Here is an 18,681-nt window from a genome sequence, read left to right on the forward strand (position 1 = left end):
AAGATACTAAGAAGACGAAGTATTGCGTTGAGGTGCAACTGTAGCCCTGTGGTAAGAAGTTTACTTCTCAACAACATGGTTTTGAGTTCAGCCTTATACAAGTATTTTCTGCTATAGCCTCGGGCTGATCGAAGTCTTGTGAGTCGATTTGGTAGACACAGACTGAAAGAAGCCACATCGTATATCTGTGCCAGTGTGTGTTTGTGTGTGTGCGTGTGTGTACGTGCATGTGTGTGTGTGTGTATGTATGTGTGTGTGTGTGTGTATGTGTGTGTGTGTGTGTGTGTGTGTATGCGCGTGTGTGTGTGTAATTGTGTTAATCCTGTACCACTACCCGACAACCGGTTCTTGTTTGTTTACATCCACGAAACTTGACGCCTCGTCAATAAGAGAACGATAGAATCAGTACTAGAGATTTTTACCTTAAATGAGTACTGAGGTCGATTTGCTCGACAAAACCCTTCAAGGCAGTACTCCAACATGGCCCCATAGAATGACTGAAACAAGTAAAAGGGAAGCATGCTAGAGGGGAACTGGGACAGGGTTCTCGAAGTCATGTGGGACCGGGTTTAGAGCCGACTTGCAATCTGCATATATAATTTTTGATTTGGTCTTCTTTGAGAAATCACTAATATTAGTCATGCAGAAGTAACAATCAGAGACATGATTGGTTGGCTCACGCCATACCATTGGTACAGCAAAAAGCATTCCCTTCCGTTTTCCATTCAGCCACTGTGTAAGTCCTGAGTAACACATAGTGCAGCATTTATGAGGTACCCACCGCTTGTCTTGGTCCCCCAACTTTACACCCGAAATAATATTCATAGGCAGTTTTTAATTTGGTTAAAATGTTCTTCTGCTGGTAACGCGTAGCAAATTTTCCACAGACATAACAAAAGTTGTCTGGGTGATTCACACAGCTGCTCCTATTCATGATCTAACACAATGAACGCAATTAAAACAGTAATCACGCAGAGCGTGAGATACACATACCATTCGTGACAGCAGCGCAAATGACACTGAGAGTTACCAAGAACAAACTGAAGAAATTGGTGCTTGCACACAATACGTCAGCGCCATCTATTACTAACCTAAATAATAAACTTTCTCATCGTTTGTTTTATTGCTGTTATTTCTTTAATTTTTAATTAAGACTACTTTCATTTTAGAAAATTGTATAATATGGCCTATATCTAACCGAAAGTATAGTTATAATCTTGCGCATGCGCATAACTCAAAATCCTGACATGCTAGAACAATTCTGAGTATGGATTCGGAATCAGTATCCTTGATTTAGTCTAAAACACATGCTTTTACACCAGTAACAAGATCTTTGTTGTCCAGGGTTATCTCCCCCGTCTGTCTCGTCCTTAGCTTCTTTTTAGCTTTCTGGTTATCAATGAGTTCTCAAAGCTATTTCTTCTCATATGGTGACGAATGAACTTAGTCTCTTATCGTCTTATGCTGTTTAGAGATGTTCTGTTTGTCTAACCTCGTCTAAGGACCTGGGCGTTGGTCATTTTAATCGCTTGGAACAGTCTCTCTATAAAGTAACACATCGCTGCACCATTGTTAAACCTGCTTCCATGACACCAAGCCATACGCAAGACCAGCTACAATACCCAGTCAACATTCATAGGAATGGTATTGTGCCATGAAATATAAGAATCGAATAGATGCTAGCCTGATAATGCGTAAAAAGCTTTAGTCGACATGAAGCCGTATAGAACACCTACAAAACAGAGATTTGTCGTCTGCTTCGCAACAGATGATCTACGTCTGTGCAATATCAGTGTGCATATACATGTCACCAAGTTTTATGAGTGCATGTATGTATACATATGTATATATATATATATATATATATATATATATATATATATATATATATATATATGTGTGTGTGTGTGTGTGTGTGTTTATTAATGTGTGCATGTATGTACATGAATATATTTGTAAGTCTGTGTGCGCATGTATGTGTGTGTGTGTTCTCTTTGAGGCCTGGCCAGGGTCCAAATTGACGTCACAAGTTTACATGACCTACAGTGAATGAGAGAATATGACGGTTGTTGGAATAGGGTGGGAATGGTCGTTTTGTAAATTGTCTGCGATGATGGTGCGTCGTCGTCGTCGTCGTCGTCGTCGTCGTCGTAGTAGTAGTAGTAGTAGTAGTAGTAGTAGTAGTAGTAGTAGTAGTAGTAGTAATTAAGGTAGTGGTGGTGGTGGTGGTAGTTGTAGTAGTCGTAGTGGGCGTAAAGCGGCGGCGATGGTGGTGGTGGTAGTTGTAGTAATAGTCGTAGTGGGAGTAAAGCGGCGGCGGTGGTGGTGGCGGTAGTTGTAGTAGTCGTAGTGGGGGCACAGCGGCGGTGGTGGTGGTGGTGGTGGTGGTGGTGGTTGTAGTAGTAGTAGTAGTAGTAGTAGTTATGACATCGATAATGGTACGGTGAGTGGCTGTGTCGGTGTCTGGCTATCATGAACATTGTGATGCTGTAAGTAGCTGTGGTGGTGGTAGTGGTGGTGGTGGTGGTCTTGGTAGTGATAACCCGTATATGTGCGCGTGTGTGTATGCGAGCGAGTGCGTGTGATGTGATGGAGTGGAGTTGTGGTGGAGGAGTTAGGTAGAAGTAATCAACTAAATTAATGTCTATTTACATCCAGGGTTTGATCAATAATTAACAAATACTTATTTAGCAGAAATTTTGCTATTCTTTGATTGCAATATAGAGCTTCAATCACTCGACTGTGCTCTTCTTTCAAAATATGAAAACGTGTGCCAAAGTTAGAAACTACTCCCACCACTACTACTACTACTACAACAACTACTACTACTACTAATAATAATAATAATAATAATAAAAATTATTATTATTATTATTATAATTATAATTATTGAGTGAGAGAGCAGTGCAAGCCATCAAAGTGACACTGGGGTAAAATATACGAAGCCCAATATACCCATCATGACTACCCGTCTGATAAGGGTACACCAGGCACATGCATCACAACCATACGTGCACGACATGGTGATCTCATATCAAGATAAACAGCGCATGACCTCGCAGGTGGGGCCCAGTTATGTATATACATACATACATACATATATATATATCTATATATATATATCTATATATATATATCTATATATATAAAAATGAGAATGTGTGTCTGTCTGTCCGTCTGTCTGTCTGTCTGTCTGTGTGAATCCCTAAAACTCGAGAACTACACAACCAATTTCATTCAAATTTTACACATGCCTTATTTAGGGTTCCAGTTGTGTTTTAGTCAAAAAAAATTATTAACTTCTTGCAGAGTTCGAGCACACGGCAACATAATATCTCCTCCACTATTTAAGTATTACGTGTCAAAAGTGAAACAAAAACACTCATGTCAAATACTTTCACTTTAAAAATGAAACTATTCCACTAACTGAAACAATCACATTTCGATACTGTAATGACAGATACTTTCACAGAGAGAGAAAGAGAGAGACAGAAAGAGAGAGAGATGTATATGTATATATATACATGTATATGTACACCATTTCGATACTGTAATGACAGATACTTTCAGAGAGAGAGAGAAAGAGAGAAAGAGAGAGAGAGAAAGAGAGAGAGAGAGATGTATATGTATACATATAGATGTATATGTACACGTATATGTATAGATATAGAGAGAGAGAAAGAGAGAGAGATGTATATGTATACATATAGATGTATATGTACACGTATATGTATAGATATATAGAGAGAGAAAGAGAGAGAGAGATGTATATGTATACGTATAGATGTATATGTACACGTATATGTATATATATATATATATATATATATATATATATAGAGAGAGAGAGAGATCTATATGCATACATGTATATGTATACATATGTGTAGATGTACATGTAATATGTACACATATATACATATATACATGCATACTTCTTATCCAAAACTACGTCAAAAGTACTGAATGGATCTTTATGAAATTTGGAAATTATATTCTTTGCATAACGGCCATAACTCCCATGAAAATTCATATATTTTTGATGTTGATGAAATTTTAACCCGAACATAACAGATGAGCATTATTTAGAAAATGATGTCACACGTTATCGAGGCTACCATTCTTTCTGGATGTGCAAAAGGGGATGACGTCTTTATTCCAAGAATTCCTCTTACTCCATCAGGAGCAGACATTCCTTTTGCATTCAGAAGACTACAATTCCCCCTTCGTGTGACTTTTGCCATGTCCATAAACAAATCTCAGGGTCAAACACTGTCTGTAGCTGGTCTTCTCTTGGAAGAGCCCTGCTTCTCACATGGACAACTGTATGTTGGCTGCTCAAGAGTGGGCAGCAAAAAAAAAAAACATATTTGTATATGCTCCACAAGGTAAAACAAGGAACATTGTTTACAACGAGGTGTTATAATCACAACAGCAAGAAAGTATGTACATGATCACCTTCTTTTACGAAACTTCATTGACTTTCATATATTTATATTGATATACATATATATACGTGTGTTTGGGTGCGTGTGTGTATATACATCTCTATATATAAAGATGATGCGTAGTCTAGACGGCGTTTTTAGATTTCATTATTCTCTTTAACCCGGGCAACGCCGGGTATTTCTGCTAGTATATATATATATATATATATATATATATATATATATATATATATATATATATAGGCAAATTTAGACTCAGTAGAGTATATAATATCACTTGCTAAAATCGGAACCAAGACTCCAAAACCACCATAAACTCACAATAATGATACACACGAGCAATGCAATGAACACATTAGAAATAGGCTTACCTTTGCGTTTAATACATCAGTAAGTAATATATATTTCAATACCAATTGATTACACCTACTGTATAACCAACATGCTCTGGGATCTTCAGTTGAAAATAACATTTTAACATCTATTACTAAAATATTCACTACATTAGTTCGTGTGCGTTCCTTACTTTAAACGCACACGAACTAATGTAGTGAATATTTTAGAAATAGATGTTAAAAATGTTATTTTCAACTGAAAATCCCAGAGTATGTTGGTCATATAGAGCGTGAAATCAATTGGTATTGAAATATACATTACTTAACTGATGTATTCAACGCAAAGGTAAGCCTATTTCTCATATGCTCCTTGCATTGCTCTTGTGTATCTTTATTGTGAGTTTATGGTGGTTTTGGAACCTTGGCTCTGATTTTTGCAAGTGGTATTATATATCCTACTGAATCTAAATTTGCCTTATATTGTGCCTATAACCGTGTGAACTTGCTTGCTACCTTATTATTACCTTATTAATACCATTAATAACGGTAATAATAATCCATATATATATATGTATATGTGTGTATATATATATATATATATATATATATATATATATATATATATATATATATATATATATATATACATATATATATATATATATATATACATATATATATATATATATATATACATATATATATATATATATATATACATATATATATATATATATATATATACATATATATATATATATATATATATATATATATATATATATATATATATATATATATATATGTATATATATATATATATATATATATATGTATATATATATATATATATATATATATATATATATATATATATATATATGTATCTATATATATATATATATATATATATATATATATATATATATATATACATATATATAAATATATATATATATATATATATATATATATATATATATATATATATATATATATATATATATATTTATATATATATATATATATATATATATATATATATATATATATATATATATATATATATATATATATATATATATATATATATATATTTATATATATGTATATATATATATATATATATATATATATATATATATATATATATATATATATATATAGATACATATATATATATATATATATATATATATATATATATATATATATATATATATATATATATTTATATATATATATATATATATATATATATATATATATATATATATATATATATATATATATATATATATATATATATATATATATATATATATATATATATATATATATATATATATATATACAGGGAAAGAGAGAGAGAGAGTGAGGGAGAGAGTAGCAGGCATGGTTTCAGGTTCATTCTCATTGAGTTGCACCTTATGCAAGTGTCTTCTCCCATAGTCCCAGGCCGACCAAGCCCATGTGAATGGGTTGACAAAACGTAACCTCAGTTGTTAATAACTCAGAAGGAAAGAAAGAGATAATTTCAACAAATCAAAAAGTAATTCTTTCGATGGATTTATTTCCTTGTTCAAAGTATAGTCCGATCTTTGTTTGTAAGCGAAGGATAACTACTGAAAATAACTATGGATATACTGCTCAGACTAATTTATGATCTCATCAATACCCGCAAGTAATTTCCTTTTTGCTTTTGTTTGTATTTTTACTTACAAGAAAAGGAGCTTGCTGTTTTTCGCTGGGATTAACTTAGATTATAAATACTTTTCTTTATATAAATACATTAAAAAAAACAAGCATTATGTGCAGGCATTGCAAGACTGTACAATGGTAACAATGCTGACGATGTCATAAATTACACCGAGACATGTGTCCATAGTTTTTTTTGTTTTTTTTCCTTTGCCTGCAAACAAAGATCAGGCTGCAATTTCACAAGCATGTAAATCCACCCTTGGAATTATTATCGATCATGATATTATTGCCACCTCTTCCGTTAGAGATCCTTACAACTGCCGTTAAGCTTTTGTTCCATGACTCTGACTCAGGCACGAAACTTCATTAAATTCAGAATTTATTGGTATGAGCCATTCTTCACTTTCACTTATTTCTCGTAGATCCCTTTTAGTTTATATTATACATACACGCAACACACACACACACGTATAAACATACTGCGTGTTCGGGCAAATTTGGAAATCTTTATTCTCATTTTTTTTGAGGAACAGGTGGATATATTGATGAACAGGCAACGGTATTGGAGAGCATAAACTTTTAAGATGTAGTTGAGAAAGGGTTAGCTGACATGGAGGACTGAAATTCATCTAAATATTAGAAAACAGTTACTTGTATCATGATGATTCGCGCCGAGTATCAAAATGCCAACCTCATGACTGTTGCTCATTGCTCTATGAACACTGTAAAGGTTGCAACACATGACATGGGCAGCTGAAACGGAGACTGAAAAGTTGCAACCAGCAGGAAGGGACAAAGCACGTTCTGACTGTGTCCAAACACCAGAGTTCGACCACGCATATTTCAACAGGTCTTAGGCTCAATTCAGAAGGCTGTGTGGAGCTACTAGATACTGTGTTCAAACCTTGGCGGGTTGCTGCTGAAAGGGGTATCCGGCGAGTTTGTCTAAAACAATTCGCCTAAAATACAATTGAAGAAATTTGTCTCGGTATGGTTTCAAGGTGCTAGGATCTTTTTCTTCTTAGATTTGCTTTGGGATAATGTTACATACAACAGGGCCTGTTGAGGAAACGAAGTTGTATTGCAGTGTATTCATATGTTGTGAGCTTGAATTCTGCATGGGAAGTATGGGCGTGTGGAACGTGGTCGTATATTCTCTGCATAGCGCAAATGATGTAGCGGTCATGGTAGCGTTTGAGAGAATAATGATATAACGGTTTAAGGCAATCCTAATAATCAAAATCATTCATGACTTTGCACCCTGAGGTGACATATTTTGCAATGTTCTGCAGGCAGACATACATATATGGGTGTATATATATATATGATTATAACAAGGGCTTGGCTTGTGCCTCACCGCGCACTGAAAAATAGACGTCAAGAGACACTATTACTGCCATAAGTTCTCCGAGAGAAACACACTACATAAAAGGCTAGTAAAAGAAAGGAAATGAATCAAAACTTCGGTTAACCGCGTAAATGATCGTAGTGAGGCACAAGCCAAGCCCTTGTTATAATTATTGATAAAATATACCTATGAGGTTTTATTTCCGCACTGACCACTCATCAGTTCAATGCCAAAAAGAGTTTCTGAATTAAAAACTGCAAAAGGAATGTCAATGAAATACTAAAGTATGTAGTCCTACATATCGATTACATTTCAATTGTTCGCTTTGCGTTTTAAATAAAAGATTTTGAAAATTAAAGGCGTCTATTTACTTCCTGCATGTCTGTATATATATATATATATATATATATATATATATATATATATATATATATATACATATGAATGATGGAGGTGGAAATAGCACAGAAGGAAGTTTCAGACATTTCAATTTAAGAAGGAATTTAATAAAATGACTTTTTAAAATTATATGAAGAAGTTATCACCGGTTTCCATGAATCTTATCGTATCAAATATCAGTAAAAATTAATAAAAAGTTGAAATTTCTGTCTGAGAATCAAGAACATGTCTGTGCTATTTCCACCTCCATCTTTTATATGTAAAAATTGGATTTTGAACTATATATTATCTTTTTATAATATTTAGCAATAAATAATCTTTCTGCAACTATATATATAATACAGAATGGAACAAGAACGCAAAACATCAAGACAGTTAGGTGATACAAGAAAGAGACAAAACATCTAGGTAGAATCGATATTGAACTGATTTCGATTAACGAAAATGATTGAACTGTGTATTTTAGGAATATGTTACGAGAGTTTAGAAATGGAGATAATGACATAATGAATAAGAGGCTAAACTGATATTATTTATTGTTGTCTTTGACGTATTGTATATGTATATGGTAAATGGCTTTACATGTGATGTGCCAAATGTACGTGTGTATATTTACGGTAATGCATGGTGTGATAATTTTTATCTTTATCTTCATTTTCATGTTTACATTCTTTCACAATTCCGCGACAGATGGAAGCTGATGTCAATGTCTGTTCATAAAACAAATAAATGGATAAATAAATAAATTGATATTAGTCTAAGCAATGTTGACGACATCTATGTTGACGGTGACGAAATCGAGATTGGCAACGTAATCGCGACTGACAGTAATGAGACTGAGGCTGACGATGACGAATGTGCGATTGACGTTGACGAAAATGAAGTTGATAATGTCGATTTTGAAGTAGGAACCAATAATATATTATATTATATATTGCTTTCCCGTCAGGAGCCCTCAAGTTTTGGTGACATATGGTATGTCTTAGGAATTTAAACACGTCAGAACCCATTTCTGTCCAGATCTAGACACAAACGAGTTCTTTCATATATATTAAAAAAATAGGAATGGCCAATGAATAAAATTATCGATCCCGAAGTTATGGGAAACAAATTTAATCTCGACAGCATTTGAACTCAGACCGCAGACAGCCGGACCGATTACTGCAACGATTCACCGCCTTGTCTTACACATTGAGTAATTATGTATACTATATATGCATTTATGTGTTACAACGTTTTATACATATTACGTATTGATGTGTTAAGTCTTAGGTTGCGACATACTTAAGATTTTGTAATAATCTCATGGTTTTGTTTTGATTTAATATAGAGGAACATATATGGATGTACTTAGCATGTGTGTGCGTGCGCGCGTGTGTGCGTGTTTAAAATGTAACGTAGTTTAGATGGCTGGTACAGTGGTACGGAGTAACATATAGATATGAAATGGTGCTGAGTGATTGCAATATTTTTCTTTCTCCTCTTCATGTGAATGTTAGTTTATGACAACAGAATACCATATTTCATATAAAATGTTTGGTTTCTTCCTTCCTTCCGTCAGACACTACAAAGAGTTTGGAACATTGCCAAGTTAGTGTCAGCGTTTTCTCTGTGTAGGTAATCTAATTGATTTCGTTCAGTGTATATTTGCAGATGATATTAAACTTGACTGCCAAAAATATGAAAAAATAAAAATAATAAAAAATTAAATTACTCATAACGCTTTTGGTTTGTGAAGAATAAAAAAAATCTTATGAAAGAAATATGAACGAACCTTTAAGAAAATATTAGAAAAAAATCTATATTTACCAATTATTATACTTATCCAAGAAACATTTCACACAAACCAGTTAAAATTATGTAACCCTGGTGAAATTTATATCTAAGACTGGTAAAAAAAAAAAATCTATAATGGAGCATATTCTGGTATAACAACAAATGGCATCTATTCGTAGATTAATCTTTCCTCAAAAAGAACCTTTGTCAAGCAAGCAAGTGTTTCGAAGCTGATATGGTGTGATCGTGTATTTTCCATTAAGCCTCTAAATACTGAAGCATCTGCAGACATGTCATGTGATTGTGACGTCATTCTAATGTTGCGATATAAATTGGAATTAATTTATCAGTTAGAATTACTTATCAGCTTCCCACGCAATGACTTTATCAATGTCTGTTTCAAGAGCACAACTCAAGATCTTATGCAGGAATAAAGAAGACAGTCTAGTAACTTTGGTACGTTTCTTTCATTACAGAATCTTAAATTGTTTCCGCTATAAGATGTGGTTCCTTTTGTTGAAGTAATTACCTGTGTATGTTCTTACTAGTATGTCTCGTTGAGCCTCAACGAGCTACCAACTTCCTTAAGTCACACACTACCACTTTAAAAAAACCGGTCGTCAGTAACATAGTAGTATATAACCTTTCCAGGGTTACATTCTTAGACACAGGCATAGCTCTGTGGTCAAGTAGCTCGCTTTGCAACAATGTGGTTTCGGGTTCAATACCGCCGCCTGGCAACTTGGGCAATTGTCTCCTACTATAGCTCCAAACCAACCAACGCCTTGGGAATGGTTTTGGTGGATGGAAACTATGTGAACGCCCTTTACATATATATATATATATATGTGTGTGTGTGTGTGTGTGTGTGTGTGTGTGTGTGTGTGTGTGTGTGTGTGTGTGTGTGTGGAGGCGCGTGGCTTAGTGGTTAGGGTGTCAGCATCATGATCGTAAGATTGTGGTTTCGAGTCCTGGACCGGGCGACGCCTTGATCGATTTGTTGAACTAAACTTCTCAAGGCGGAGTCCTAGAATGGCAGCAGTCCAATCACTGAAACACATAAATGATCAAAGTTACTGGCTAATATAGATCTAGAAGACAAAAATTACGAGTTGATCACCTCCGTCTTGAATACATTTAACTATGGGTCTGCTCTAGTAAAGTTGACCTGGGATAAACGAGAACAACGACGACCATATAACGGGATACATTATACAAGCAGCAAATTCTTTTTCTCCTGGTTTTCCCAATGTTTTCAGTGACCTTTGTCTTGTATACTCATTGATATCTGACTGATCTGTAATATTACCTTCTATATATGTAATAGTACTTCTAGTTGTCCCTATAGTTTTACTCTTTCACTGGCTCCAGACACGAGTTTAGTCTCCATGCTGAGCCATCGGCACACAAGTCAATGATAATTTCCTTTCAGACATTGATTCAACAGACCGATGACAAAACACATAATATATTTGGTACGATGTGTTTTATTCAATAATGAACACGGATTGGAAATATGTATATATAAATTCTCTCAAGGTAATTTCATTGAAACAAATCCCAGTTACGAGACACAAAACGGCTTAAGTTTTAGGTTAAGAAGTATTAACCTAGATATACGGTGAAGTGTTCTAAAATATCTAAAACAGAATTCAGCATTCTAGTATAAGGAATATATATATGTATATATATATATTAGTGCAGGCGCTGCTATGTGTTAAGAAGCTTGCTTCCGGTTTAACGTGATTTGTTTCGTTGGATTTATGTGAGATAGGCGTGTTTTTTGTTTTTTTTTTTGTCTGTGCGACATTTTTCCTCTTGAGTAATGGAGGGGTGTCGAGTGAGGAGTTGTTCTGTATCAAACGTGGAAAGCTTCCCTCCTTCGGACTCTGTGTCGTCTGAGGAAGAAATGGTAGAGTGCCTGAAGAAAATAGACAAAGCTATGGAAAATAGAAGTTATGCTGCAGCGACGGAAGTAAAGTACGAAGACTTATGGCTGGAATACGCAAGCAAGTAAAAGGGAACGCTGAAAAGTGAGGGGAACGTAGTGAAGGTGTCCCCCCCCCCCCCGCCAAGAAGTCTTAAAGAAAACAGTGGAAAGAAAGGTAGTTTATAGGACGTACTCGGTGGCAGATGGAAAAATTGAGAACATGTCAACGGTACAGATAGAAAAGGTATTAAGACCAGTCTGGCAAGGGATTTCGTACTTAGGCAGAAGTATTAGATTTGGAACGATAGAGGTGCAGTTCGAAAAGGTAGCTACCACCAGGCTGCAATCGGCAACACCGCTGAAAATGAATGAGGTAGTTCTTCTACCCGTATACCTTGGGAGACGTGCTTGCAGGGTTAGGGTGGAGGAAATACCTCCAGATGTGGATGAAGCCTGGCTGGTGGCTGCTATACTACTTGGAATGGAGGAGAAGGTGGTGGTCCTACAGGCTACTAGAATACCTCATAGGAACTGGAAGGGACAAACCCTTGATATGGCTGTGCAAATCGCGGAGGAGGACATCGAAAAAATGGTCGAAAGTATTACAGTGGGAGAGACGATTTTAAAGGTCAGAGTGGAAGGGAGAATTCCGCGATGTTATAAATATGGCCTGAAAGGCCACATTAGAGTGGAATGTCCTCCGTCACTAGAAAAAGACAAGGAGAGACAGAAGGGAAAAGTGATTGGTGCTACACTGCCTGTGGAGAAAGAAGTATGTGAGGTGGAACCACAGAAGATTGTTCACTTTTCGCCGGTCGAACGTTCAAAATTTTCTTTAACAACCATTCAGAAGAGATACATTACACCTCCTTATAATTTCTTGCAGAAAATTACACGTTACTCAATATGTATTCTCACAAATAATGTACTGACAAAGAATAGGGGTCTTGGAGAATCGGTACAGCGACAGATAAAATGACCTTTTGATATTTAGGTTAGTCTTAACATTCGCAATTCAATTTCTACCTAAATCAAGTATCAGATCAGAAAATTCGGGTCCATCACAATTTCTGAATAGTCCTTTCAATTTCAAAGTATGAGGTATGGTAGGCATATACACACCTATATAATCACACAAACACACACACACTCAAACATACACACACACGCACACACACACATGCATATATATGTATATATATATATATATATATATATATATATATATATATATATATATATATATATTGTACATATTCGTGAAAGTGCATTGTTCACTACTCGGAGTTTCCTGTTCGCAATCTTCAGGCGTCCAAAGTCATATTTCTGGAAGCATTCTGCTCGGATATCTCAGCAGACAAGCACTCAGGAATTATTAGTGTATCGTATAGACACATAAAAATGTGCAAAACAACTGTAAGTTTTAATCGATTATATCTAAAATTATATAAAATTCTCTATGGAACAACATCAGTAGTTAAAGTGATTTTTCTATAGAAAAGTTTTTGGACACTTCTATAATGAGTCCTAGTAAACAGTTTAAAGAATTTTGAATCTGAGTGGAGACTCACAATAGTTTAGTTTTAGATAAATAATATTATTCAAATCTAACAGATATTATTTAGCATATTTTTTCGTCAAATCTAATTTTGACACCAGTATGAAAGAAAGGTAAAAACACTGTACACGTATATATATATATATATATATATATATATATATATATATATATATATATATATATATATATATATATATATAAATATATATATACATATATATATATATGTGTATGTATGTATATGTATGTATCTCTCTCTCTCTCTCTCTCTCTCTCTCTCTCTCTCTCTATATATATATATATATATATATATATATATATATATATATATATATATATATATATATATATATATATATATATATATACATATATATATATGTACACACAAACATACACACACATATATATATATATGTTTATGCGTTTGTGTATGTATTTGACTTGCCAATGCATAATGTTGTCTCTGACTGTATATATAATTACATATATAACTGTATGGTTATATGGTCTGTATATATATGTATATATATATATATATATATATATATGGTGTGTATATATATGTATATATATATATATATATATATATATATATATATATATATATAATACCAGTCAAAACAGATTTTTTTCTTCCTTTCAGATCATTAGTATCAGACACTTCAATCTAACCAGTCTGGGGAGGCTTACAACATTGAATTGATAACGCCCCTGCTCTTCTGACTGATAAGAAAATCTTTTAATTGCTGTTAGTATTATTATAAGCTCTATTCTATGTATTAACTATGTATGTGTACTGTGTACATGCATGGATGACTGTGTGTTTATGTATATACGTATGTTGATGTTTGTATATGCGTATATTTACGCACATATATGTATAAAGATATATATACATATATACATATATGTATATACATATATACATACATACATACATACATATATACACATGCATATATATATGCATATATTTGTGTGCATGTATTGGCATATGTGTATGTCTGTTTATACACACATATATATATATGTATGTATATGCATTTATATACACATATACATACGTACATACACACTGATGTATATATCTATATATAAGCATATATATATATGTGTGTGTGTATATATATATATATATATATATATATATATATTTACATGTAAGCATATATATGTGCGTGTGCGTGTATTTATGAATATATATTTATTTATCTAAATCTACCTTTCTAGATACAGGCATACATATTCACACACACACACAGACATACACACAGATGCGCATACATTTGTTACATGTTTACATATGATTTTCATCACGTTACATTCGATTTTGTTATATACATTTTATTTCACGTTTTTATATATTACTCATCTTTCATTAATATTATAAAGTTTTACTCTCACATAAACCTAATTAACACCTTATTATTTAACGTAACTTCATTTGTATGGTCCTTGCGCACATAGATATATATATGTTCGTACGAGTGTCCATCCTTATATCTGTGTATGTCCAAATATACGCATCATATGCTCGAACGTGTTATATAGTGGTGCGTGTATATGTCTATTTGTATTTCCGTGCATGTACATGTACGTATGCATATATTTTTTATTCTTTTATTCTTTTACTTATTTCTGTCCTTTGACTATAGCCAAGCTGGAGCGTTAAAGGGGTTTTTAATCGAAAGGATCAAGTCCAGGACTTATTCTTGTAAGCGTGGTACTTATTCTATCGGTCACTTTTGCCGAACTGCTAAGTTTAAGGGGACGTAAGCACACCAACATCAGTTGTCAAGCGATGGTGGGGAGACAAACACGGAGACACACACATAAGTATATATATATATATATATATATATACATGGTGTGTAAGGTATTTGAGGACATACCTTTTTATGGGTCATTGCTGCATTTTTTGCAACTCGGTATAATCTTTGTTTCAGAAAATAATATTGGTAGACCCCCAGTTTACTCAAGAAATGAAGAGGCACGCTGTTATTGTGGTTATAAAAGCTCAGTACAACGATTTAGAAATATCTCGATTTTTAGAAGTTGCCACATCTTTCGTCTACAAAGTTTATAAGGATCTAGAGACTGAAGATGGAAACGTATCACCAATATCAAAGCATAAAAAGCATTCTAAATGCTCTGAAATCTAAATTTATCCAGCGAGTACCTCTGGTTTGTAAATGCATTATATTCCTGTCTTCGCCATATCGTCGAATGAACTTCTAATGGAGCATTGCCTGAAAAAGTGGTAGCTTATAAAACATGTTATTCCATATGATCTCGTACGTTATTTCATGTAAAATTATATGGTACACAGTGTTAATAATAAATTTTGCCACTGAAACATGTATAGTAATATCCAAAATAACCAATCGTTTTTCATCGTTATTACGTACACCCAGATGTATGCGTATATCATTGTAAGTATTGTTGAATGCTTAAGAAATTCTCTTCGTAACCATGAAGTTTCAGATTTGATCAAAGAGCAGCGTTTCTTGAATACCTATTTCTGTATAGCCTTGGGTCTACCTATGTATCCTCTGGATTGGACTTGTTATTCAAAAGTTACAGTCTTGTCATACTCTGTGTCATACTGAGTCTGTCTGAGAATTAAGTTAAAGGTGGACGTGTCTGTACAATACTCAACCAGTTATACGTTAATTCAGGAGCAGACAATTCAGATGATTGAACAACTGAACCTTCATCAGCGAACAACAGATAGGTGCCACATATGTGTGTGTAAGTATGAGTGTGTGAATATTTCACAAATATAACGCATCAAATTTGGGTACAGTATCAGCAGTTTCGGGGGAAGGGGTAAGTCGATTATATCGATCCCAGTGTTCAGCTAGTACTTATTTTATCGACCCCGAAAGAATCAAAATTTGAACTCAGAACGTAAAATCAAAATTTGAACTCAGAACGTAGAGACCGACTAAATGCCACTAAGTATTTTTCCCGACACGCCAACAATTCTAAGCCCGTTTATACTCTACAGGGTGTCCACAAAGTCTGTACATTGGGATTAACACATACTTCAAGAAATTATTATTTCTTATATTTAATTGTTTATGTTATGATTTTATTTACTCCGTGTATCCAGACTTTGTGGACACCCTGTATAATACAATATCTTATGTTATCTAACTCTACATATATTCGTTAATCCATTGCATATAATTTCTAACATTGTTGAATATACACAATATCAGCCAATGATTGTAAGATAGTCAACGCTTTGCAATTACAAATTTCGTCTTAACACGTTTCATTTTCTTTTTAAATGTCCATAATAACGGCCTCAAGCGATCCAGTTTAAGAACTGTTATCACAACATTGTCTGATGTCCGTGAATAACTTATAATAATCCAACCAACTAGGGTTTCATTAAAGGCTCTTAAATTTTCAATAAATACTGAATAAGGTCAGTGAACAATTTCGTGTATGCTCAAAATCTACAGTAGAAGCTGCCTATAAAATTTATTTTAAGTTTTCGAGTAATAAATGTGCATACTGTTTGGTGTTTGCCATAAGTAGTCAGTTTTTAATGAACCTAATGCAAAATTTACGCCTCGAACATTATGTCCTTTCGGATTGAAGAAGACCGTAAGAATGTAGTACCAGCTTAATGTCTCAATCTGTTTAAGGTATCACTTGAGGACAACATATTTTATTTTTTATTTTTCTTAATCTTATTGCGCTACTCGACGATCAAATTAGTTAAGTTCAGAATAATGCAACTTACTAGCAAACAAATCGATTGATGAATAACGATGCCGGTGGAACTATCACAGATCGATTTCTAATCAGTTAAATTTTTCTTTTCTTACAAGTGTCATCATTTCATCGAATGTAAATTTAAACGAGTCTTTTGCGGCGAAATAGGAATAAAAAAAAAGGCAAGAGTAAATTATGTCGAAATTGTATTAATTTTAAGTAAAATTCAATTACAATAAACGTTTAATTGAACATATATTTGAACTAAATACGTACATATACACCATATGTGGAAATAATTTTGCTTCCCAATCACATAGTTGCAGGTTCAGTCCCATTGCGTTGCACCTTGGGTAAATTATATATTTTTTATATATATATTTATATATAAATATATATATATATATATATATATATATATATATATATATATATATATATTTTATCTTTATATATTTTTTATCTTTTTATATATTTATATGTAAATACATTCTGAAGTCAAATTCCACTGTGATCATCTTTTCCTGACATCCTTTTTGGGTGAATAGAATAAAGTTCCAGACAAATACTACTGGGATCGATTCTATGGACAAATTCACTTCCTTCAAAGCTGGTGCCTTTGTGCCTAAATCGAAAACACTATTACAATTTCCGTGGGGTATATACCGCCTACTTTACCTCCCCAGACGGCAAGCCTTGAGGGAAAGTGAGAGAAATAGTGATAAGGAGATAGTGAAAGAGAGGGAGAGAGATTATAAGAAAATGAGTGAGAGAGATTGTAAGAAAGAGAGTAAAAGAGACGAAAGAGAGAGAGAGAGAGAGAGAGAGAGAGAGAGAGATTATAAGAAATATAAGAAAAGACAAGTTATTTTTCAGCTAATGAAGACATTTTCTTTCTACTTAACGAGCACATTTAAATCAGAAGCAGATCTCTTAGAAATTCTAAGAAATGTTCTTAACTTCAAAAATGGATTATATCTGTAATTTATGGATCAATGGAAGATCGCAAATGTCCTTGTGAAGAACTCATAGTGGTTTGTGTTGAATTACCTCCTGCAGATGGTTTCCTTGTGCAAATATTCATTCACTGACTTGTTAAAACACAGCTCTCAAACGTCGTTCAATTTTAATACAGGATACGGCTAAAAGAACTTTCTGGATTCCCATTCTTGATACATGTTTCAATAGCAAGCGGTTCAAACCATGATGGTAACTGAAAATAAAATACAGGATGTTAAAACACTAGCTACATAAAATACTATTACCATGTCTCTAACTTCACTAAATGCACATCCTTGGCCTTTAAAACACAGGAAGTTTTTGTCTGTCGCATATTGTACCATCATATGGTTCTTGGACATCTTATGCTGAATGTAATCTGTTGCAAACAAACAAATCATATTTCCTAGTTACAGTACCTCTTGGCCCATGTTTTCACTGCGGATGTCTTG

At 33.6% G+C, this 18,681-nt stretch overlaps 1 long non-coding RNA gene across 2 annotated transcripts in view; it reads left to right on the plus strand.

Annotated features, from left to right (window-relative positions):
• LOC149135431 (uncharacterized) overlaps window positions 1–15,810 on the plus strand; it is a 139,255-nt gene extending 123,445 nt beyond the window's left edge. For both annotated transcript variants that reach the window (XR_016241850.1, XR_016241851.1), the window contains 2 exons: window positions 14,145–14,249; window positions 15,448–15,810. This is a non-coding gene — a long non-coding RNA (uncharacterized LOC149135431). The remainder of the gene's footprint in view (window positions 1–14,144; window positions 14,250–15,447) is intronic.
• Window positions 15,811–18,681: the final 2,871 nt, after the last annotated feature.

The sequence above is a fragment of the Octopus bimaculoides genome, chromosome 5 (assembly GCF_046866305.1).
Source record: "Octopus bimaculoides isolate indiv1 chromosome 5, ASM4686630v1, whole genome shotgun sequence".
Classification (NCBI taxonomy): Eukaryota; Metazoa; Mollusca; class Cephalopoda; order Octopoda; family Octopodidae; genus Octopus; species Octopus bimaculoides.